Source organism: Lygodium microphyllum, chromosome 1, assembly GCF_053477565.2.
Source record: "Lygodium microphyllum isolate KBCC chromosome 1, Lygodium_microphyllum_v1.1.10, whole genome shotgun sequence".
Classification (NCBI taxonomy): Eukaryota; Viridiplantae; Streptophyta; class Polypodiopsida; order Schizaeales; family Lygodiaceae; genus Lygodium; species Lygodium microphyllum.
In genome coordinates this window covers 194,328,268-194,355,118 of record NC_141135.1, presented here as the reverse complement: position 1 = coordinate 194,355,118, position 26,851 = coordinate 194,328,268, and the positions used below count along the sequence as shown (strand labels likewise).

Here is a 26,851-nt window from a genome sequence, read left to right as displayed (position 1 = left end):
ATGATAAGTATCTTTCATAGGAATAAGGGAATCAAATGATATCACAGAAATATTTTGAATTATTGGTTTTCTACTCAAAGCATCAGCAACAAACTTCTCTTTTCTAGGTTGATATTGTATAAGGGGATGAAAACTTTGAATAAAAGCAGCCCATTTAATGTGTCGGTCAGATATTTGTGATTGACTAAGGAGATGTCTAATGCTTTGTTGGTCAATTTTGATCATGAATTCAGATCCCATTAAATAATGTTTCCATTGGCGTAAGGCTTGTACTACAGCTAGCAATTCCTTATTATAGGTAGAATATTTAAGTTCAGATGGTTTGAGTTTGCAACTAGAGTAGGATATGGGATGAGAATCTTGCATAAGGACTGCTTCTATTCCAGATCCACTAGCGTCAGTAACTACTAAGAAGAATGGTCTATTGAAGTCAAGTAATTGAAATACAAGAGCATGATTTAAAGCATGTTTCAACAAATCAAAGGACTTTCGTTGATTGTCAGACCAGTTATACACAATACCCTTCTTTAAGAGTTTTGTCAAAGGTAATGCAAGTAATGAGAAATTCCTCACAAATTTTCTGTAAAAGCTAGCAAGACCTAGAAAAGAACGTAATTCATGCACAGTTTTGGGTATGGGCCAATTTAAATTGCTTCTATCTTTTTAGGGTCGACTTTAATACCTTCTGATGAAATAATGTCCTAGATATTCAATTTCTGTTTGGAAGAATTCACTCTTTTCTGGATTAGCATATAATTGATTGTCTTTTAACAACTTAAAAACTAAAGACAAATGTTCATAATACTCATTCTCATTTTTACTAAAAACTAATATGTCATCAAAGAAAACAATGATACAATACTGATGTTTCAAAAATATGCGATTCATCATACGACTGAATGTGGCTGGTGCATTAGTTAAACCGAAAGGCATAACTAGAAATTCATAGTGTCCAAATTGTGTTCTAAATGCAGTTTTGAATATATCAGATTTGTCCAATCTTACTTGATGATATCCAGATTTAAGATCTATCTTATTGAATATGGCAGATCCTTGTAGCTTATCCATAAGATCATCTACCATAGAAATCGTATATTTATTCTTAACAGTAATTTTATTTAGCGCACGATAATCAATGCACATGCGATAAGTATTATTTTTCTTTTTCACTAATAAAACAGGTGCACCAAATGGAGAACTACTAGGTCTAATTAATCCTCTGTTAAGCAATTCTTCTATTTGATTTTGAATTTCTTTTTGTTCAATTTGGTTATGTCTATATGCTGCTTTACATGGTGGTTGTGTTCTAGGAATTAAATCTATCTTATGATCTTCAGGACATGAAGGTGGTAATCCAGGTGGTAAATCAGCAGCAAAACAATCTTGGAATTGGGCAAGAAATTGTGTATGCCTAAGATGCATCTGTTTTTCTTTAGCTTGAAGTTCATTCACCCATATTAAATAATATTTGCTACTTTTACATAATGCACGTTTAGCCTGAGTATGAGTAAGTAATGGAAAATTATTGAAAGTGTGCATACCATGCAGTGTGATTTGGTTTCCTTGAAAATAGATTTTAATTGAATGCGTAAAATAATCTATATCAGGATTGTATTGATGACTCCAGGGCATTCCTAAGATAATGTCGCTAGACTACAAAGGTACAACTAAGAAATTTCTTCGTTCAGTATATTCACCAATTTTAATTTCTAAATTATATACCTCTTGTGTTCCATTATATCTCGTCCCTAGGAATGCAGCCTTGATGCGATAATGTGTAGAAACAGTTTGTAAATTCAATTCTTTGACTAATTTTGCAAAAATAAAGTCATGTGTGCTCCCATCATCATGTAAAATAGTCTTTTCTTTACCATGCACAAAACATTTCATTGTTAATAAAGAATGAGGAGTTGGCATACCTGGCAAAGTATCCGAAGTAGTACCAATGTCATCATCATCTTCCGTAAAGTCTGGCATTTCCTTACGTTCTTCATCTTCATTTGCTCCTAGATAATTGATATGGACGGATGGCTTTTTGGATTGATAATTGGCTGCTAGATGTCCAGGTTGATTACATTTGTAACAAACTATGGGTTTTGCTTTGGATACATTATTGGTAATGGCAGGAAGTTTAGGAATGTGGGATTTGATTGTGGAGATGGCTTAGGGTTTGGATTTGTGTTTGATGGCAAGGTAGGTGGTCGTGTCCAAGATTTACAGAATGAAGATGGAAGAAAACGACTTTGATTGAATCTTCAAAATTTTGAATTGAATTGTTTGGAACCATAGTTACCATGAGTTGGAAATTGTTGTGGGTGCTTGTCTCGTCCGCGAATTTTATCTTCAGTGTCATGGGCCAAGGAAATTTCATCATCAAGGGTTGTTGGCTTGAACATATTGACTTCCGCATAGAAATGTCCAAGTAGGCCAAACATAAACTTGCATTTATGAGTTGCTTCAGGTACATCTTCGAGCATACGTAGTTGCAATAGAGCATTCCAGAAACGTTCAGTGTATTGGGAAATAGGTTCGCGATCCCTTTGTTGTAGAAGATCCCATTGTTTGATTGCTTTTTCATGGAATTGGCGAGGAAGGAAATTCTACAAAAATTTCTTTTGGAAAGTCTCCCAAGTAGTGGGACAATCAACGCTTTTGCGGACCACAGTCCACCATAAAGATGCTCGGTCAACTAAATGGTTAGTGACACATTTAATTTTGTCTTTCTCAGCATATGTTTCTTCATGGAAGTAATCATCAAATTGACTGATAAAAGCAAGGACAATCTCTCCATCGCGTGATCCATTGAAAGTACGAAATTTGAAGTTTCTTTTACTTATCTTTGTTTCTTTGCAAATGGATTGGGCTTCAAGTGTTGCATCAATGGTACGTCGTATAAGATCTTCAGGTTGCTATCCGTCTTGGTCAGTGGTAGATCGTTGCAAATTGGCCAATTGAGCTTGCAAAGCTTATCGTGCTTTTCGTTCTTCTTGAAGCTACATCATAATCAAATCCAACTTTTGCTCCATTGTTGGTTCGGGTAAATCACCTTCAGCCATAAAATCTTCCATGTTTTGATCAGTCATCCTGCAAAATTCCAAAAGACCTCACACACTCGAAACCTTGTTAATGGGATGAGCGTAGCTCAAAGGCGGGTTTACAAGGCTTGTATATATATTGTTTAGCTTTTGTAGTATGTCTCCTTTACGATTGCGAAATTCAATGTCAAAACCGTCTTCCAAGAAAGTAATTTTGCATATAGACTGCGTATAGTCTGCGTGTAAACTTCTGCTTTTGCTAAAACTAGTTCAGCAAGACTGCAAGTGTGAACAGGGACTTCTTGGGAGTAGTAGACTGATTCGTGTGCTTCTGAGTACGAACTGCCACTATGGTAATCGTTGAAGATGAATTTTGTGACTTTAGTGACTTGAGGAATTAAGAGAGCTTGGAGTTTAAACCTTTAGTGACTTAGCTTGATCTTTGTGGATCTCAAGACGTTTTTGGCGGAATCGACGACAGCCAGTACATACTCCTGCCGTAGGCGGAATAAAACGACTAGTGAAGCTTTTTTTATAAGCTTCTTTTTTAAGCTTATAAGCTTATTACTTAAGCTTGAAAGCTATGGCTGAAATTCTTATCTATAATAAATGACTTGATGAAGAAGCTTTACCGCGGGTCCTTCGCCTATCGAGAGAGGTCCTTTGCGATCAGAGGGTACAGAAGGGGGTTCTTGACTGCCACGAACACGCTGGTATCGACCGTTTGCCATGAAACTGACTGTAGAGCTCGATCGTTTCAGGAGCTCCGCCTTCACGCGAGATCGTAAGTGATTGGAAGCTCTCGATCTTAGCTTCGCTCTGATACCATTGGTGCATAGATCGGTCGCCGTATGTGCGCGTAGTGAGTGTCAGAAGGTCCCCAAGAACAAAAAAACTCTACTTTTTACACAAAAACCAATGAAGAAAGCTTGCACGACATGAACAAGAGACCAATTGGGTGCAATCTCCCCCCGTGCCTTGTGTGAGCACTCCACAAAAAATGTATTTAATATATTATTCATCTTCAAGCTCAAGAAATAGCCCAATTTACAAAATAGCACGCTTTAGCTTTTGTGTTTGCTTTTGTGCTACTCAAAAATTAAAGCTATTGGGCACCCAAGAAGTCAGGCGGTACCTAAATACAATGTTCAATACAAATATTTCAATCGTGCGCCCATGCGCATACAAAAATAATAAATAAATATCAAGTGCTTTAATAAATAAGCGCGACAAAATATAGACGCCATGCCTAAGATACACGCCCATCAAAAATTGATGATAATTTGAATACATGCTATCCTCTAATGCTTCCCACTGCCACCGTTGCTTGCTCTACACATCGATTGAAGCATTCACAATTATTAGAAAAATAATACAATTAAACCGACAAAAGTGAATACCTAGTAGTCTTCAGCTACAAAAATAAATTGGTTAGAAATCAATCCTAACCTTAATTTATTACAAGTGCGCACTCAAAACTCATAAACGTTTATTAATTTAAATATGTATTTTGCGGAATCACTCGCTATGGAGTCACCCACTTACACATTAAATTAACAAAACGCCCGAAAAGGATAGGCGTCCCCATCGACTTTTTGCACAAAGAATCCACCTTGTGTATGAGCCCCGGTAATAAAATTTTATGGAATCCACTGCAAAACCTCACGGAATCCATCGTGGAATATGCCTCCTGGCATCACTTTCGGCTCACTATCTTTGATGGAAAAGACAGTCGCATAGTTTGGAATCCATCCTGTCAAACACAAATTTGGTGGTTGGGTTCATTGTTTTCACTATATCCTTTTGTGTTTCATACATTCTTCTAGGGGTCACCATCCTTGATGGAAAACTAATCGCAATATGGACCACTAGTGCATAGCTTGGGCTTTTTCATGTGAAATGTGAATTCAGTGATGGGGATCATTGATTTACCTTTCTATTTTTGCATTTCATACATTTTGTGTTTAGTTTTTTACTCTTGTAGGCATGATTTGTTATCATAGTAGCATTTTTATTTGCATGTCTTTTTGAATATGCTTCTTTATTCAAGTTTAGTTGAATATTCTCAAAGGTTAAGTTCATTTTGGAAAAGATCTCTTTTCAAATTTTAGGATTTGGATCTTCGTACCCATTAATATAATATTTATCTATGCAATACCTCTTCATACCTTTGAAAACTTATAATAGTTTGTATCACATCAACATGAAATACACATGAGTCATTCTTTAGCAATAACAAAATCATTTACTCACTCAACCAACCACTGACATATTAACATGACTTAACTCCACCCAATGCACATGATCATTGTGTTATTTATGAAACACATATGGCTACATCTTGTGATGGCTCAAGGGAGAGGTTGAAAAATTAAGGCTCGTCTTTCATGCTTTCAATTTTAAGGTCAAGGAGGCCATTGTTTTTTTTGGCATTGGAACCTGTTCTAGGGATACTTTGAAATTTTTTGATTGGTCAACGAGATTAGTAGATACATTAAAATGTTTGTAATCACATGATACTTTTAAGTATTGTTGAAGTAAAAGAAATAGTTTCTAAGTTTCCTATAAAATTCAAAAAAAAATTCTATCTTTTGGAGCTTACTTTGGGCCTTATCATATAAAACACGAATTTAGTTATATGGTTCTTTGTTTCCCTTGGACTTTTTTGTGTTTCATACATTTTGTGTGAAGTTGTTGATTGATAACTAGTTTTTTTTTCATGTTGTTGCAATTTGTTTTGTTGAGGTATGGCTAGAACTAAGGCTACTACAAGGAAGCAAAAGGTTGATCCTAGGAAAATTACTAAGAAGATTCGTGAGTCCTTTAAATCATCCAAGCCACCAAAGAAGCATAAAAGGAGATTTTCACAAGGTATAAGATGTCTTAGGGAAATTAGAAAGGCAATGAAAGCTCTTAATAATGTAGTTCCAAAGTTGCAATTCTAGAGAGTGGTCAGAGAGATGTGATAAGCATAGTCTTGATAGCTTTAGGTGGACAAGGAGTGCTCTTATTTGTATTCAAGAGACTACAAAGGACTTCTTGATTGAATTTTTCCAAGATGCATATATTTGTGCTACCTATGCATATAGAGTGACACTTATGGATAAGGATATGATTGTCTTATGAAAATTGAGATATAGATTCTCCAAGGTTTTGGAGCGAGTTCCTCTCATACACAGACGAAAAGACATCTAATATTCTTAATGTGCTACCACACACTGGACGAAGGAGGAGGACACAGGTCCTAAACTAGAGGATGTCACACATGAGAGAGATACAAGACAACATGAGAAGGAGAAAAAGGTTAGAGAGAAAGAAACAAGCAGAGAAATTGAGGGAGCATAAGAGGAAGAAAGCAGAAAAAAAAGAAGTAGATTAAGTAGGACTACTAGAGGATGAGCTTTTTGACATGCTTGATAGGGTCAATTCAGCATGTTTAGTGTATATTACTTCTTGCTTGGTGACATAGGTCAGAGTAATGATATTATTTTTTTGGACTCAAAATGTGTACATATCCTTTAAATGACTCCATTCTTCTTGTTGGATTGAGGTATAATATATCTAAATTTGTTTGTTCATAAAAATGATATTTTTCTATCAATAAGTTTTTTTCCATATACTCACTATTGTATTGCTTTTACTAGGTGTATGATGCATGAACTCCCTTTTGATATACAAGAAAAGGTTGACATTCATGATCCCTTAATCTCCCACTACATGAGGTTAAGTGAGCTTGAAACAAATGTATTTGACCATTAGCTCAATATAATTGATTTTGATACCTTGGAGCTTCTTATGATTCCACATCATGAAAAGTAAGTTTTTTGGTATTTCTTCTACTTTCAAAAGTGTTTATCATACTAAATTACTCACCTATTATTATTTCTAGATCTCATTAGAGCTTGATTGCCATAAACTGTGGGTAGATAAGCACTGTTTTTAAACCAAATCTTTGAAAGGAGTACATGAAAATGCTAAGATATGAGTTGAATTTTTCCAAGGCTATCTGATAATTTAAACTTTTATCTATTATAAGTACTCTAATTTTTATTTATTTTTCATATAGAGTTGTAAAAAGATTAATTGAAATTCTACAAAAAAAACCTCGTATGCCTAATGATCTACTTACACAAAGGGAGTATAGACCAATTATGTTAAGCTTTTTATCGAATATATCGAGATACTTGATTCCATAAACTTCCACAAATAAGTTGTTTAATTTTGCTTTGTGTTGTTATTTGTAGAGCCCTCATCAAGATGATAGTCATTCTTATGGTTGGAGGATGATTATAAATGCGAGAAGATTGATCACGTTCATTTATCTTGATGATGAAATTTTTTATCAAGGTAATGTAAAAGCTATTTAATTTTAAGATATTGTTTCACTCAAAAGAGAGTGCATTGTAAAATAGCACTAAACTAACATTCCTTTCTTTTGAATCTGTGATAGTTTTCCAGAGATTGTTACAAGAGTAAGCATATTTGGTATGTATGAGCAAACATTTTAAGTACATACTTGTCAATTACACACAAGAAGAACAAGGAGTCAAGGAGGCCATAGAGATAAGGAGGGAGTAGAGGTTGAAGTAGAGACTATGGAAGTCGAAAAGGAGATATTCTCAATGCGTTGTCAGAGCGTTTGGGATCAAAAGTCTACCATGGGGGTAAGAGATAATAGGGTGAAGGGAGATTCAGGGAGAGGAGTAGACGGAAGAGAAGGGGTTTAAAGAAATAGAAGATGTAGAAGAATACTCATAGAGGTGAAGCTAGTCAATTTATTTCTGCATCTTCAGAAGATCAATCTCTTGTAAACCAAAAACGTGCATAAAACAATAGCTTCCTCTTCCCATGGTAAAACACTCCAAGTAGCAGTAGTCTCTTCAATAGGCATGGTTGGTTGTTGTCCATACATTAATTCAACATGCATATACCCTGTAACTGCACTATGAGTGGTCCTATCAGCCCACAAAGCAAAGGGTAACATTCTTGGCCACTCTTTCATCTTGCCCTTGCATGACTTTGTTAATGCCTTAATGATAGGCTGATGACCTCTTTCACTTTTGCCATTTGCTTTAGGATTCTAGGATGAAGTTAAAGCCAGCTTGATACCCAATCGTGAAAAGAAGTTACGAGCCTCATTCCCATCCAATTCTCCTCTATCTGCAACCACTTTACCAACACAACCATAGCTACAAAAGACTTCTTCAAATAAGAACCTACAAACTTCTTGAGTAGTCTTTGTACTAAGAGCTTGATCTTCCACTTTATTTGTCAAGTCTTCTCGTACAAGCACAAGATATCTCATATTCCATAAACATGTAGGCATGGTAACCAAATCAACTACCCATTTGTAATGCATAGACAATGGATAGGTCGGCTGCAACCCATCTCTATATTTTACCATGGAATCCATTTGACAGACATTGCATGATTCCACATAATGCTCCACATCTTTATATATGTTTTTTCACCAATACTTCTGATGCCATGAGGCATATTTCATGGTGGATTCCATACCACGGTGGATTCCGTGAGGTTTTATGGTGAATTCCGTAAACTTTGTTGACCGGGGCTCATACACAAAGTGGATTCTTTGTGTGAGAAGTTGATGGGGACGCCTATCCTTTTCGGGCGTTTCATTAATTTAGTGTGTACATGGGTGATTCCATAGCGGGTTATTCCGCAAAATACATATTAAATTAATAAACGGTTATGAGTTTAGCGTGCATACTCGTGATAAATTAAGGTTAGGATTGATTTCTAACCAGTTGATTTATTTATATAGCTGAAGAGTGCTAGGTATTCACTTTTGTCGGTTTAATTGTATTATTTTACTAACGATTGTGAATGCTTCAGTTGATGTGTAGAGATAGCAACAATGGCAGAGGAAAGCATTGGAGGATAGCGTGTATTCGAGTTATCACTTATATTTTGATGGGTGCATACCTTAGGCATGGTGCCTATATTTTTTTGCGCCTATTTATTAAGGCGTTGGATATTTATTTATTATTTTTTGTGCGCATGGGCGCACGATTATGATATTTGTATTTGGACATTGTATTGGGTATGCCTGACTCTTTGGGCGTTCGTCCATTAGCTTTATTTCTATTTTGTGATAAAGAAAACTCAAAAGCCAAAAGCGTGCTATTTTGTAATTTGGGCTATTATTTGAGCTTGAAGATGATTAATACATAAAATACATGCTTTGTGGAGTGCTCACACAAGGCATGGGGGGAGATTGCACCCAATTGGTCTCTTGTTCATGTCGTGCATGCTTTCTACCTTGAGTTTTGTGCAAAAAGTAGAGTTCTTTTGTTATTGGGGACCTTTCGGCGCTCACTACGCGAGCATATAGCATCCGATCTGTGCACCAATGGTATCAAAGCGAAGCTGAGATCGAGAGCTTCCAATCGCTACCCATCTTGCGCGAAGGCGGAGCTCCTGGAATGATCGAGATCTACAGTCAGTCTCATCGCAAATGGTCGATACGAGTGGATTCCTGGCGGTCAAGAACCTTTGTCTACAGCCTCTGATCGCAAAGGACCGGCCTCAGGAGGCGGAGGACCACGTCAACAACTCCTTCGTCAAGTCATTTTGTAACAGTAAACAGTAAGCTCTTCATCCATAACTACAAGTTCAAAAGCTTAAGTCAAAGCTTAGAAAGCTTTATTAGTAATCTTTAAAAGCTTACTTAAATCGAATTTCAACAAATCGGCGGCAGCATCCCGAATTTTACGGCGCTGAAAAACGCCCCCCCCTAAAATTTGTCGTTTGCAATCAGACTAAGCTATAAGCTTAGTTAATCAAGTTTCAAGTTACACAAATCTTCAAAGTTGATCAAGCACATTAAGTACTGCTACTCTGCAAGTCACGAAGGCCCAACAAGTTCCCAGAAGTCAGAGCTGACTAATGCCAAAAACTCCCATCAGGACTGTTCCTGCGCAGAAGCACTGAACTGCAAAGTTGTTTCCTAGAAGACTCTGTTCGTATACGCAGATTTGCTGAACCAGTTTTCGCACACGCAAAAGGTCATACACAGATTTTACGAAGATTTCAAATCCCGCAACCGCAAAAGTCGAAGACCGTGGAAGCCAAACAAAAATCTATAAGCCTTGTACACTCGACTTTGAGCTACGCTCATCCCGCTAATTGGATTTTGAGAGTGTGAGGTCTTTTGAATTTTTACAGGATGACGGAACAAAATATGGATGATTTAATGGCTGAAGGCGATCTTCCTGGACCTACCATGGAACAAAAATTGGATTTAATTATGATGCTTGCAAGTTCAATTGGCCAATTTACAACGATCGACTACTGACAAAGATGGACCACAACCTGAAGATCTTATTCGACAAACCATCGATGCAACTCTCGAAGCTCAATCCATCCTCAAAGAAACAAAGATAAGTAAAAGAAATTTCAAATTCCGTACTTTCAATGGAAGTCGAGATGGAAAGACTGTTCTTGCATTCATTAGTCAGTTTGATGATTACTTTCATGAAGAGACATACGCTGAAAAAGATAAAATCAAGTGTGTCACTAATCATTTAGTGGATAGAGCATCTCTTTGGTGGACCGTGGTTCGTAAGAGCATAGATTGTCCCACTACCTGGGAGAGTTTCAAGAAGAAGTTTATGCAGAATTTCCTTCCTCCACAATTCCATGAAAAAGCCATAAAGCAATGGGACCTTCTTCAGTAAAGAGATCGTGAGCCTATTTTCCAGTACACCGAACGCTTTTGGAATGCCTTACTCCAACTACGCATGCTTGAAGACGTACCTGAAGTGACTCATAAGCGCAAGTATATGTCTGGATTACTTGGGCATTACTACGCTGAAATCAATATGTTCAAGCCTGCAACTCTTGAAGATGCAATTTCCTTAGCTCATGATACTGAAGACAAGCTTCGAGGAAGAGACAAACGTCCACAACAATTTCAAGCAAATGGTAACTATGGTTCTAAGCAATTCAATTCAAATTTTAGAAGATTCAATCAAGGTCAATTTTCTTCATCATCTTTCCGTAAGTCTTGGACAAAACCACCAACTTTGCCATCAAATACCAATCAAAACCCTAAGCCATCCTCACAGCCAAATCCTAATACTCCTAGACTTCCTGCCATTGCAAACAATGTATCTAAAGCCAAACCTATAGTGTGTTACAAATGCCATCAACCTGGACATCTAGCAGTCAATTGCCAATCGAAGAAGCCACCTGTCCATATCAGCTATCTTGGAGCAATGGAAGATGAAGAACATGAGGAAATGCCTGACTTTACGGAAGATGAGGACGACATTGCTACTCCTTCGGATACTTTACCAGGTATGCCAACTCCACATACTTTGTTGACAATGAAATGTTTAGTGCATGGAAAATAAAAGATTATTTTGCATGATGATGGTAGTACACATGATTTTATTTCTGCAAAGTTAGTGAAAGATTTGAAATTACAAATTGTTCCTACGCATTATTGCATTAAAGCAGCATTCTTAGGCACAAGGTATAATGGAACACAAGAGGTGCATGATTTAGAAATTAAAATTGGTGAATACACTGAAAGAATGAATTTTCTAGTTGTACCATTACAGTCCAGTGATATTATCCTAAGTATGCCTTGGCGTCATCAGCATAATCCTGACATAGATTATTCCACGCATTCAATTAAAATTCATTTTCAAGGAAAAAACATTACATTGTATGGTATACATGCATCCAATAATTTTCCACTGCTTACTCATACTCAAACTAAACGTGCATTACGCAAAAGTAGTAAATCTTATCTAATTTGGGTGAATGAACTTCAAGCTAAAGAAAAACATATGCACCCTAGGCATAAATAATTCCTTGCATAATTTAAAGATTGTTTTGCTAAAGATTTACCACCTGGACTACCTCCTTCACGTCCTGAAGACCACAAAATAGATTTGATTCCTGGTACACAACCACCTTGTAAAGCACCATATAGGCATAACCAGATAGAACAAAAAGAAATTCAAAATCAAGTTGAGGAATTATTAAACAGAGGATTAATTAGACCTAGTAGTTCTCCATTTGGCGCACCTGTTTTGTTGGTAAAGAAGAAGAATAATACCTATCGCTTGTGCATTGATTATCGTGCCCTAAATAAGAATACTGTAAAGAATAGATATCCAATTCATAGGGTAGATGATCTTATGGATAAACTACAAGGTTCTACCATATTTAGTAAAATAGATCTTAAATCTGGTTATCATCAGGTGAGATTAAATAAATCTGATATATTTAAGACTGCATTTAGAACACAATTTGGTCATTATGAATTTCTAGTGAAACCTTTTGGATTGACTAACACACCTGCTACATTTAGTAGAATGATGAATCGCATATTTTTGAAATATCAACATTGTGTTATAGTATTCTTTGATGATATCTTGGTATTCAGTAAAAATGAGAAAGAACATTATGAACATCTGTCTTTGGTTTTCAAGTTGTTGAAAGATAATCAATTGTATGCTAATCTGGAAAAGAGTGAGTTCTTTCAAACAGAAATTGAATACCTAGGTCATATTATGTCATTAGAAGGTATTAAGGTTGACCCTAAGAAGATAGAAGCAATATTGAACTGGCCTATACCCAAAAATGTGCATGAGTTACGTTCTTTTCTAGGTCTTGCTAGTTTTTACAAGACGTTTGTGTGAAATTTTTTATTACTTGCCTTTGACTAAACTTTTAAAGAAAGATATTGTTTATCATTGGTCTGATAATCAACAGAAATCTTTTGATTTATTGAAACATGCATTAACCCATGCTCATGTATTACAACTACTTGATTTCAATAGACCATTCTTTTTAGTAGTTACTGATGCTAGTCGATCTGGAATAGGAGCCGTACTTATGCAAGATAATCATCCCATAGCCTATTCTAGTTGTAAACTAAAACCATCCGAACTTAAATATTCCACATATGATAAAGAATTGTTAGCTGTGGTACAAGCTTTAAGATAATGGAAACATTATTTAATGGGTTCTGAGTTTATGATTAAGACTGACCAACAAAGTATTAGACATCTCCTTAGTCAACCCCAAATATCTGACCGACATATCAAATGGGTAGCTTTTATTCAGAGTTTTCATCCCCTTATTCAATATCAACCAGGTAAAGAAAATGTAGTAGCTGATGCTTTAAGTTGAAAACCTACCATTCATAATATCTATGTCATATCATTTGATTCTCTAACCCCTATGAAAGATACTTATCATCAAGACATTACTTTTCATATTGATTGGAATAAATTAGTTGGAAATAACTGGATTTCTATTGATTCACTGTCTTATAATGATGGATTCATATTTTATGAAAAGAGATTATGTGTTACAATTCCATTTAGATCTTTTGTTTTGAATGAGATTCATTGTCCTCCATATTAAGGTCATAGAGGTATTATATCTACTTTGCGTACATTGACTGAAGATTTTTATTGGCCACATATGGACACTTATGTATCTAACTTTGTTTTTGAATGTTTGGTTTGTCAAAGAGTTAAGAGACATCATGGTAAACAGTATGGTTTATTTATGCCTTTATCTATTCCATCAAGACCATGGGAACAGATTTCTATGGACTTTATCACTGGTTTACCTAACACTAAAGCTAACCATGATATGATTTGGACTGTAGTAGACAAGTTTAGTAAACAAGCATATTTCATTCCATGCAAGAAAACTTTAACAGCATCTCAGGTAGCACAATTGGTTTTGAAAATTGTTTTCACTAATCATGAATTACCAAAAGTTATTATTTTTGACCGTGATTCTAGATTTTATAATAACTTTTGGATTACTTTGTTTGCTAACCTAGGAACAAAGATTGATTTCTCATTTGCATTTCATCATGAAACTAATGGACAAACAGGAGCCACTAACAGTACTATTTTAGATCTTTTACGTGCTTACACTATTTCTAAACCACAAACATGGGACACACATTTGCATTTACTGTAGTTTGCATATAACAATACACCACACACAGCTACAAAGAAATCACCGTTTGAAGTAATTTATGGTTATAGATTGTCTACACCTGTTGCATCTTTATCAAATAGAATTCATAGTGCTAATGATATTGCTAACATGCACGCTACTATTTTTGATGAGGTTAAAGACATGATTGCCAAAGCTCAACAATCATATACAAAACAAGCCAATAAGAAAAGACAGGCCATGAATTTCAAAGTTGATAACTATGTTTGGTTAAACACCCAGTTGTCAAATTAGCACCTAGATTCTATGGACTATTTAAGATCATTCACAAAATCAATGAAAATGCATTCAAGTTAGAACTACCACCACACTGGAAAATTCACAATACCTTTCACATTAGTTTATTACGACCCTTTAGAGGCCAATTACCTGTACAACCTATTTATGAAAATCCACCTTTGTTAGATGAAGAGACTGAAATCCTTGAGCTTGAAGCTATCATAGATACTGACTTTATGACCACTAGAACTGGTTGTAGATATTCTAGATATTTGGTCAAGTTTAAAAACCATCCTGTTGAAGAGGCCCAATGGATGCATGCTAGAGACTTAAATGCTTTCCCCACTCTGTTAGCTCCACATTGAGCTAATAGCAATTGAGGACAATTGCTATCCCACCTCGGGGGTATGATACCAAGAGGCATATTTCACGGTGGATTCCATGCCACGGTGGATTCCGTGAGGTTTTACAGTGGATTTTGTAAACTTTGTTGACCGGGGCTCATACACAAAGTGGATTCTTTGTGGGAGAAGTTGATGGGGACGCCTATCCTTTTCGGGCGTTTCATTAATTTAGTGTGTACATGGGTGATTCCATAGCGGGTGATTCCGTAAAATACATATTAAATTAATAAATGTTTATCAATTTAGAGTGCAAACTCGTGATAAATTTAGGTTAGGATTGATTTCTAATCAGTTGATTTATTTATGTAGCTCAAGACTGCTAGTATTCACTTTTGTCGGTTTAATTGTATTATTTTACTAACGATTGTGAATGCTTCAGATGTGTAGAGATAGCAGCAGTGGTGGAGGAAAGCATTGGAGGATAGTGTGTATTCGAGTTATCACTTATATTTTGATGGGAGCATACCTTAGTTGTCGCACCTATTTATTAAGGCGTTGGATATTTATTTATTATTTTGTATGCGCATGGGCGTACGATTATGATATTTGTATTTGGACATTGTATTGGGTATACCTGACTCTTTGGGCGTCCGTCCATTAGCTTTATTTCTATTTTGTGATAAAGCAAACTCAAAAGCAAAAAGCATGCTATTTTGTAATTTGGACTATTATTTGAGCTTAAAGATGATTAAAACATAAAATACATGCTTTGTGGAGCACTCACACAAGGCATGGGGGGAGATTGCACCCAATTGGTCTCTTGTTCATGTCGTGCATGCTTTCTACCTTCAGTTTTGTGCAAAAAGTAGAGTTCTTTTGTTCTTGGGGACCTTTTGGCGCTCACTACGCGAGCATACAGCATCCGATCTATGCACCAACTTCTCTTTGATCTTGGCAAATGTGCCCTAAACTCCTCTATGTCCAGCCCATAAGATTTCATAAAACTCCTTCATCACCCATTGTTGAGAAGCCTTATCTCCCAATACATGTACTAGAACTTCTCTCTTTTTCTTTGCATGCTTTCATAAATATCCTTTTTCAAGAAAAACCCATAAGCTTTTCTTTTAATCATTTTGAATTCAGCTTCAGACCACTCATCCTTCTTTCTTATGAGGCTAAGATATTGGCCTATTTTCAGCCAATCATCCTCATACAACTCTTCCAAAAATTGTGTTCTCACTGAAGCATAACATTGATGATGCTTTCTCTCTACTGTCCATCTCTTCTCCATAGATATAAGCTCTTTTCTTATTGCTGCTGAAATGCCTGTTACAATAGTTGTACTTGTAGTAACAATAGGTGCATAGTCATTCCCTGCTGTCATAAAGTTGTTTTCAACACCTATCACATTGTCCTCTTGATCTAATTCCATCAGCTCCTCTATCTTCAAACCTTGCTCCTGAAAGCATGTCAGCCAAGGGGTTTTCTCTACGTACAATATGTTGAAAATCAGGGTTAAGTGACCTTATATGTGCAATCCACCGTAACATGGTAGTATCAAGAGTTGAGTAATTTACTATCATGTCCAATAGAGGTAGATAATCAATCTCTACCACTACATGAGCTCCCATAAAATACTCCCTATCACACTTAAGGGCTGTCACTACATCCCAAAGCTCTCTTTTGACTTGAGAACACCATTGTTGCCGTTCATTGAGGACCTTTGCTCCAAACCGAATGGCATACCTATTCCTATCAACATCATCCTAACCCATTGCCCAACCAATGCCAATTGGGCTTGTATCCATGCTGAGAATAATAAGCTACCCATTCTCATAATTTACTCTCTTTAGTATTGGGGCTAAAATCAATAAGCCCTTTAACTTCTGAAGTGTCTTCATATGTTGTTTACCCCACCAAAACTTTTGCTCTTTTCTCAAGAGTTGATATAAAATTTCAGCCACATGAGCAAAATGTGGAATCCATATGAAGTAAAAGACACATGCACCAAAAAATCTTCTTACCTCGGATACATTTGAACATGTCTCCCACATCCTGCTTATGGCATCAACCTTTATTGTTTAGTGAGAGCTTTCTTCCATATGGTCCACACACGTGCCCAACAACTAATACTTTCTCCACTCCAAAAATAAAATTTTATCCTAACAAAGTCAAATGCACTTCTTCAAGATGGCTCGAAATCCTGTCACAATCAACAATATGAACAACCACACAAACCTTCTACATCCCCGCTCATTCAGCTCTTCATTCTTCTCATGGATATTATACCCTTGTATCGGCACATCATGAAGAAAGGGTAAGGTCAACTGAGGGATATACTTCCTTAAAAATTTATGCACAACATTAATTATATGCACCATTGAATTGATTGCTCCCTATGGACGTGTACACATCCTAACCAATCCAAGCAATGTCTTCATGGTGGTGATATCCCGGCTTTCTAATGCAAGCTAGAACTGATCATATCCTAAATATAAATCTCCCATAGAGTAAATTTCCTTGCTTGCAAATGCTTCTGCAAATTCATCCACTATAGGGCATGATCCAACATTCCTTATGGTGACCTTATTAATTGGTTGTAAATCATGTATAAACCTCAAAGAACCATTCTTCTTTGGAAAAATAAACCACCGATTCGAATATGGAGTTGAAGAGGGCTCCAAAATCTGCATCCTCATCGTCTCGTTCAAAATCTCCAGCAGCTTAGGCAAATATGCCCGAGGTACATGAATATGCTTTAAATTCCATGGCACATGAGGTACTATAAAGATCACCATAGGTGCAACTATGGTTGGCGGATCAACATATCCAATTTCATCTTGCTAAAATGCAAAGGCTTTCCCATGCCTTGCCAACATCTACAAGAAACAAGCTCTTTCTACAAGTAAAAGAAAGCTTGTATCACCAATTTTCAGCTTTTGTAAAGTTTCAGCTATAAATTTATGTCTTAATCCATGTGGATCCCGTAAACTAGGTTGTTGAGACTCTTTTTCAGCCAACCCATCACTTTCAGGTAGTAAAGGCAAAGCCACAAGCTTAACCTTCTTTGCAATAGTTTTGTACTTTGTATCCACCCTTGCGTCAACCCTGTTTTGCAGTCCATATTGCAGCCCATAACATTCATGCTCAGCAAACTCTTGAATGACTTCATACATCTCTAAAGCATCAACATAAATAACCTCTTTTTATGCCCTCTTTTCAGCATTAATTGCTGCAAAAATTTCAGCCATTGTATCAACATCAACTAGCCCTGAAAACAACCCTGAAATACCGTCATTTGCAGCAATCAAACCATATGTCTTCAGCTCTTTTTCAAACCATCCTACATATTTCTTTTTAGCCCTGCACATGACTAAAATATTCTTAAAACTACCAAGATTACATGCTGTGCATTCCTGCAATCCAAACACAAACACAATTTTCCCCTTTCTTGGAGGCATAATTATCTTCCTAGAGGCACTGCCATAGCCTCCACTTATAGTAGTGCTGTCTAAAAACCCTTAAACTCTCATGCATTAGGTGGCATGGGATTATCCTGTAGCCTATCCCGATTGCAGAGATGATATACACAAATAGTGAGAAACTATACCACCTTTGTATTGTCTTTACTCAGAACCCGAGCATATGAAGAACCATCATCCAAGGCTTTTGTTTCCAGCCTTGATTCTGAAATACAGGGCTACCCCAAAATCACCGGATAACTACATGAATTCTGCACAAAAAAATGATATTCATCCCTAACATCTCCAATAGTCAAAGTGTCGTGACGCTGTGAGTCCACCATTGCAGTTAGGCTAGGTACTATTTCTTCAATGCATTCATAATTTTTTGTGTGGAAGCATCATTTGAATGATTGCATTACATGGATTTTATTTTGCAAACTGCATAAATGATTGGGCACGAAATTCTTTTTCAAAGCATATTTTTTTGTTCGGGCACAATGCATGGAAAAACAGGTTCACATGAAGGTATCCATTTTGAAGACTCAATGGTCGAAAGTTTTACATCATCAGACATTGAGGAACATGGAATTTGCTATCTGACTCAAGCAGAAGACTCGAGATGTTTTATAGCCTCAATGCAAGCTGTATTGTGATGACAACATCAATTCTAAGAGAGATGTTTTACAGAGGCTCTGAAGCTCTTAAGGAGGTTACTTGGATCACCTTTAATGAATTTCATTACATAAGAGACATGGAGGTTCAAGATTGTATCTTGTTGTTAAGAAGGGCTAGTTTAGAGAGGATAACTTGAAAAAATTAATGGCTTGACCTCTCCCAATGGAGGTGGAAGAGGAATGGGGAGGGGCAAGAGATGAAAGGGAAGGAGAGAGAGAGCCTTGGAATGGCCTAATCTCGAAAGGCCCGGCTCATCAACCAGGGCCAGCTGCAGCTTCTGACATCCTTCACTAGGCAAGGCATGTGATCCTTCTCCTTCGCTACCCAGGCCAAACCAGAAACAACTTCTAGCCAATCTGCTGGAGCTTCTCCTCCTCCCAAATTCCGCCTTACTTGGAGATGCATCTTGACTAGCACAACATGGTTGTTTGAAGCATCAAAGTATGTGAATACGCTATTTAGAATGCTAGATGCAGAGGATGCACATAAGCTAGTTGTGTGGGCAGTAGCTCATGGTTTGGCTCCCAAGGAAAAGAGACCTAATCCACTGATTCTCAGTGTGGAGGTATGGGGAAGGACATTTTCCAATCCTATTGGCCTTACTGCTGGTTTTGACAAAAATGCTGAAGATGTGGAGGGCATGCTGGGGATTGGTTTTGGTTTTGTTGAGGTTGGATCAGAGACACCTCTTCCTCAGGTGGGCAATCCAAAGCCTCCTGCTTTTAGATTACTGGTGCAGGGGGCTGTCATCAATCCCTATGGTTTTAATAGTGAAGGTATTATGGCGGTAGCAAAGTGCTTGGGATCACAACATGGGAAGTAGCGTCTTGCTGAGTTGGTCTCCACATCGTCATGGTCTCCAAATGACCAGAGTAAATCTCTATCCAAGAGTGGCCCTGGCCTCTTAGGAGTGAATCTTGGGAAGAACAAAAGCACAGAAGATGCTGCTGTTGATTATGTTCAAGGTGTTCATACTTTGTCTCAGTATGCTGATTACTTTGTTATCAATGTGTCTTCCCCCCAACACCCAGGGATTACGGAAGTTACAAGGAAGAAAGCAATTGAAAGATCTAATTAAGAGGGTGCTATAAGCAGCTCAGAATGAGATGCAATGGGGGGGAGAGAGGGCCCCCTCTTTTACTCATGAAGATTGCTCCAGATTTGTCAAAGTTGGACTCAGTTGACATTGCTGTAGTTTCGCTTACCTTACGACTGGATGGCTTGATCATATTAAACACCACAGTCTTAAGACCAAACTCTTTAGTTGGCGTTTCACATACAACCAGGATTGTACAGCTTCAGACTTCTTTTGCAGCCATAGCGTGCGTCGTCCATTCCTGCACCCTCTCTGCCCTCGTCCTCTGTCTCCTCCTGTCCGATGTCCTCGCATCTGAGCTCCGGCGTGTTTCCCTCAAGAAAAAGCCCATTGACGGTGACACCCTCAAGGCTGCGAAGCTCCGACTCCAGGATCGTAGCCGCTCACCATATGGCCCCTCCTTGGCTTCTCCACCCCCGGCCACCATGCGAGCCATGGTGTGGAGCTGAAGAATTATTGGGATGCTAAGTATTATGGTGGTGAGATTGGTGTCGGTACTGCTCCAGACATTAACACTAAATGCTGTACGATGAAGAAAAACAAAGCGACAACTTTTTTCTTAATAGCTTTAAAAGCTATTATTGCATTGAAGCTTCCGTAGCCTTTAAAGAAGGCTTATGGCATAAAAAGCCTAAAGCTTTATTGAGAAAAGCTAAAAGCCATATTGAGCTGCAGACCTTTCCATTTTTCAAAATTTCCCCTGATTTTTCCAAACCCAATCCTAAAGCCCATGGGTATGCACTATATAAAGAGAAGAGGAGGAAAATCTATATAAGAGAGTTTCTAGTCTCACCATGGAATCAAGTGTGTGTAAGGCTTGAGGTTGAGAGTGAATCCCTCGCCTTCTTCGAAGACCCTCATTAAATTTTGGAGAGAAGGCTTGAGGACGAGCTTTAAGCCCCTTGCCTACATCAAAGATACCATCATCACGAGTTGCTATGAAGATTGGCTTGAGTTGAGCATTAAGCTTCTCGTTTATTTTTGAAGATCGTCAACAAATTCTATGTGACATCAAGCTTCCAAGTCGAGCTTCGTGCTCCTTAAATTTTCTCCATAAAAATTTTGTCATCCCACCTTCTTCTTTTCTCTCTCAGATTTCTTTTCTGAAACTCTTGTGATCAAAATCGAAAATCTTATGAACCTGTAACTTGCAAATATTTTTTAATTAAGAATTTTTGTTTTCTCATTCAAAATTCTTTTGGATAAGTTGAATTCTCCCATCTCAAAGCATCCTTATGGGTGAGCGACTTTCACAAATCCCCTGCGCCAATCTCGTGCGACATCTGGTGAACCTAATGTGAAAGCGTCTCTTCTGATCATCGAGATGGAAGACTCTTCGAATAATCCACCTTCTTCATCGATAGCTTCTTTATTTTTGATTGATGAGATGAAGAATTTATTACAAACTCTTTCTTTAGCCATTATGATGCAGAATCAGTAGATGCACTTATCTATGCAGCAACAGTAACAACAATTGGATCAACAACGAATGTTGCATCAAAAACAAGAGCATACGCATGGTGCGACCAAGGTGATCGAGGTTGTGGTTAGTGAGTGAAAATTATTTGACGGCTGAAATGTTTCAGATTACCTTAAAGCCTTTGAAAGCCAGATGCGCTTCTTTGGAGTTCCCTCCAAGTGGAGCAACTATTTCTTACGGCTTGTTACACTTGCTTTGTGGGTTAGAGTGATAGATTTATTTGTGCAAGACTCTATTTGGAATGTTTTCAAGAAAGCGCTCAAAGACGAATATTTTTTGGAGGATTATGATATTGCTACGTGGAAGACATTCAGAGAGCGGGTCTATTAGCCCAAAAAAGGACTTGTTGCTTCTGAGTTGTTGCGGGAGTTTGAAGAGTGATACAACCAATTGGATGGTCTAGAGCAAAGAGCTCTAAACTCGAACAAAGTGGAGTTTGTAGGCGGATAATCTTGCACTTCAAGATGAGTTGGGAGAGCTTCTTGAAGACCGTACACAGCCTATGGGATTAAAGACGTATTGGCAGGATGCTATTGATGCGGTCTCTACATTGACAAAGAGGCGGAGATGGAAGGCTCGCTTGCAGAACGGAATGCAGTTACCACCGGCGATGTCTTCTCCTACTTCTCGTGTTGCACCATCCACTACTTCTCCTATTTCTCATCCTGTGTCTATGCCTACTTCTATCCCTATGCCTATGCCTATTCTTGCTGCGGTTGTCGGACCATCTGCAAAAATGACTGTCGAAGATATAGTGGAAGATATTTCAAAGAACTTAAAATAACTTCAAATTAAGATGACCAGAATGGAGCAACAACCACTTAGTCCAACTCCAAGTTTATCCCTAACTTCTTCTACTCTTGAAAATTCTTCTAGGAATGATCATCTTCGCCATTGCATGTGGTGTGATAGTCCAGATCATGAGCGAAAGGACTGCAAAGATTTTGAAGAGGCAAAAGGTTGAAGTTAGTAGTCTGTAAGGAGAAGATGATATGTTTTGGGGATACAGAGCAGCCGATTAAACTAAATTTTGGTAAGGGTGGTATGAAGAAATTATTGAAGGAGTCTCTTTTACGCTCGTCTTATGTGATATGAGAGGTGGCAAGAGAAGCTGTTGCCTAGGGTCTTCAGTTGGAGCAGTTGCCAAAGGACAAATCTCCTTTACGGTCCTATGCACTCTCGGGTAAGTTACTCTTGAATATATATGTGCATCACCTGGGTTCAAAAAAAGGTATTTTTAAAATACCATTTTTATAAATTTTTTACATACAGAAGGATATAATATAAAGGGGTTATTTATAGATTGAATAGAAAAGAGTTATGTTTTATTCATGAAAATTTCACAAATAAGGATATTTATAAATAGGCATTGAATGCATGTGAGGTAGATGATATACATATAGTAACTTCCCTGAGTATGCACTGCATGCAAAGAAGAAGTGAAAAGCTTCATCATCCAAACTTTCAGCCATAAGAGATGCGATCAGAAAAGGAACAGGATGGAATGATCAAGTTGATGTCTTTTCTATCTATGCGTACATGGTGAAATCTCAAGGATTTGAAGCGCTTGTTGAAGAGAAGCAGAAAAGAGATAATGATCAACTTGAAGGATCAAAGAGGATGACTAGGAGGAGTGATCCGGTTCTTCAACCTTCTTCTTCAGGACCGGAGCAAAGTATGGCTGATGTTCAGAAGCCGAAAGTACAGGAAGATCAAAAAGCTCTAAAGACAAAGGATCCAAAGCCAAAAAACCAACCTGGATTCAAGTTACTTTCTAACATTGAGACAACTACGGACTTGAAAAAGGTACTTGAGGATCAGATTCTTAACTGTAAAATTGAATTTACTCTTGGAGAAGTCTTGGGAATTTCCAAAAGAGAATTTCATGATGTTATCATCGACATCATTAAAAGGAAACGATAGGTTATTGAAGAGCCGACACATGATATGATCCATTGAGAGGCTTTAGCTATTGCCGAGGCTATTCTCTATGGGTTGTAGATTGAGGAGATCGATTCTCATGAGGAGACTATTGAGGAGTCTACGGATGGAGCTTTATGTATTCAGTCCAAGAAGACTCTTGAGCCTTTACTTCAGCCTGTATAATATACTGAGAGGGATGATTGCCTAGATTGGTGCATCGTAGCCATTTTTCCTGTAGTCACTAGGCTCGTGTGACTACGGAGAGTATAGTCAAGCTTGGTGAAACAGAGACTCCTTGTGTTGCTCTTTTGATCATGGCTTCGAGATTAATGTCATAGTGCAAGGTTTATATGATACTGGTAGATGGCTAGTTGATGTGGATCATGCTTGACAGATGCATGCATCCAACAACACTGCAAGAGATTTGTATACTGCTTGTCCGAACTTGAAGATTTTTATTGGAGATGTGGATGAGTCTTATCATTTATTTGTACAAAACTCTTGTTCTTATCCTATTATTTAGGGGCAACCATTTATTTCTGAGTCTCGGATAGAGACTAAGATTCTCGACGATGGGTTTGCTTATGCACAGATCCAAAGTAAAGATGGAAAGAGGGCTTTCCAGTTCATGACCATTTGTATCAACCATCCGCGGAATAAGGATTCTTTGAGGGATTTTCCTCTTCCAATAGGAGAGCTACATTTTTGTTAGGTACCATTGTCTTGCGAGGTGATGGTGGTACGAGATAGGGGAAGGTCTTGTCTGCAAGCAGCAGCAGTTTTTCCTCATATGTTTATGGTGTATCCACTGAAAGTATTTTGTGTTTTTAGCATATTTCTGATATGTCTAGAGCTGCCAGGCAGTATATGAAGAGAAAAGAAAAAGAATTAAAGCTTGCAGATAGATGTCTTGCAGGAAGAAGACAGGGCAGATGGTCTCTATGATGGGCTTTCATGCTTAAATACTATGGAAGAACTTTTAGTATTGTTGAAAACTGACAATCAAGAGTTGTCATATGTCTTGCAGGTTCATTCTTTGGCGATGTACTGCAAAATTGTTGATTTCATGCTTCAAGGAAATTTGGGTGTTGAGACTTATTAGCAAAAGCGTTCTTTGTCGAAATATTTTAGCAAAAAGAGTTGGATGCTATTGTTTATACACAACAAAATTTGTATTTACTAGGGTATTTACAATAAGGGCTGAATTTTGCAGGATGTAGCAATGAAGCCAGAGTTCAAACAAAATATAAGACAGTTGATAGGAAGGTTAGACCAGTTGCAGGACTACTATCTTTGGATAGTGATGAGATGTTGAGAGTGGAAAAAGACTGAATTTTTGATTGATTTTTGTTGTTTTTGAGGTCTGAATGGTTGATTTTTGATGGATTTAGAGTGATGTATGGTTGTTAATGGAAGTGTTTTAGAGTGTTTTGGATGATATTGATTATGTTTTGGAAGTTCATGATGATTCTTAGCAGAAATATGAAGCTCTGTGATATTCTGATAGGTTCTGTTGAGATTCTGATACCTTCTGTATAGCTTCTATTTTGTTCTGATTTCTTCTATATGAAGCATGGATTAATAATTGATGAAGGTTGAAATATTTTGAATGCTATTGAATAGTTTTTGATATTTTGGAATGGTTTTAGTATGAGTTATAAGGATTTGCTATTCTCTGATGACCTTCTGTAGAGCCTCTGTCTCTGTTCTGTCTCTACTTTGTTTCCTGTTCTGTTCTATTCTGTAGATCTTCTATAAGTATTCTGTAGAATGTATGTGTGACTTTGAAAAAGTTTTCTAACTTTTGGAAAGGATGAATCTAAGCTCAAAAGAGATAAAACAAATGGAAGAAGCAGTTGTTGAAGATTGAAGAGAAGACTGAAGTGACAAAGATAGAAGTGAGCTATGAAGAGACACTGTAGTGGCTTTAGTGCCTCTTCAACACAGACATACCTCTTGGGAGGTGGATCCACGACCTAAGAAGGATTATTGAGAGACATTCTTGAGTATTCTAGTAAGGAAATAATGTATTATTTTGAGAGAGATAGAGAGAGAGAGAGAGAGAGAGAGAGAGAGAGAGAGAGAGAGAGAGAGAGAGAGAGAGAGAGAGAGAGAGAGAGTCAGAGATAGCCAATTCTATCAAAACAATGTATCTTTCTATGAGAGATTGAGAGAGAAAACTATGAAGACATTGAAGATGAATACTATATGATTGATTTCCATTCAAAAATGGTGTATCTTTTGTGTTTCTTGTTCTATTATTGATGAATTTTATGAAGATGTTGAAGATTACGGTTGATTGTATCAAATCCGTGGGAGATATCCACTATGATGTTGCATGAAGAATTGTTGTTTTCTTTGTTTTGGTAACCAAAAGAATGAAATAAAAGCTTGTTGATGTTACAAGATAGATTTTCTTGCAGTAGAATCCCTTTTTCCTTGGTGTTCCTCTTGGGGCTCCATGTTTTTGGTGTGCATCCGGGGAAACTTGCCATCAACAAGCATTAGAAAAGGTTGAAAATGAAAGAAATAGCATTGCCAAGAAGAAAAGAATTCAATGGATGTTTGCAAAGTTTCTTCTTCCATTGAAGAGTTAGAGATTCTTATTGCCAAAGCCACTTTCCATAAGAAGTTCATCCCACAATGGCGGAAACAAATTACCATCATGATGCAAGCTCTATGCGGTGGATTGTTTTCTCTTCTTGTTGAAGCAACAGAAACTTGCATCTTGGTGGCAAATTGTTTGGAAACAAAATGAAGAGCAAAAGTAGAGAGAATGACTATCCATGGAAGATTTGGTATTCATTGAGAAGTTTCCAAACATCATTAAGTGGGAGATCGTAAAGAAGCTTCAGGAGTCATGGTCTGTGGAGGTTCACGAAAACAAGAAGGAAAAGAGTTGGAATTTGTTCGTGGATGCTCAATAGCAAGATACGTGGGATGCTTGGTGCACTAACAATCTTCTGTTTGTCCAATTAGCAATCCACTGGAAGTTGGTAGACAGAGTGTTTTTCGCAACATATACTATTGAAACCATCATAAGCTGGCATTATTATAATGATGGCAAAACAACAATCCTAAGAGGAATGAGTTTTGATACTTTCAGAACGGAATATCTCCCCCTCTGTAGTGGTTTTAAAGCTGAATTCAAAGATGTTGAAAAGAAGGAAGTAGAAGGGATGTTGGCTAGAGAATCCCCCAGAGACTGAAGTCCCTCTCTGATTCTATTTTGTTGAGTACTGAACAATTGGTTGGAGCCAAGTCCTTGATGAATGACACAATTAAGAGACAAGCGTTAGAACGAGTCTAGAGGTACATGAGAAGAGAGAAGGCAAGAATCAAGGCTGAGAACGAGCTTGCAGCAGAAGCCTCCTTTGACGCCCTAAAAGCACTCTTTACAGAAGTCCCCATGGCGACTCAAGGTCCCCTTTCTAGTTATATTTTTCCTGGAAATATTCATGATAGGCAAGCAAATGTAGTCCCATTGCCAATTTTTAAGGGAGAGTATAATGAAGACCCTGATCTTCATGTAGCAGAATTTATGGTAGCATGTGTGGCTAACAATGCAAGAACCCCTGAGCATTGGTTAGTGATAT

The 26,851-nt window shown here is 37.5% G+C and overlaps 1 pseudogene; it reads left to right on the top strand.

The window, feature by feature from the left end:
• The first annotated feature begins 18,832 nt into the window (after positions 1–18,832).
• LOC148042118 (dihydroorotate dehydrogenase (quinone), mitochondrial pseudogene) lies at positions 18,833–20,301 on the top strand (annotated as a pseudogene).
• Positions 20,302–26,851: the final 6,550 nt, after the last annotated feature.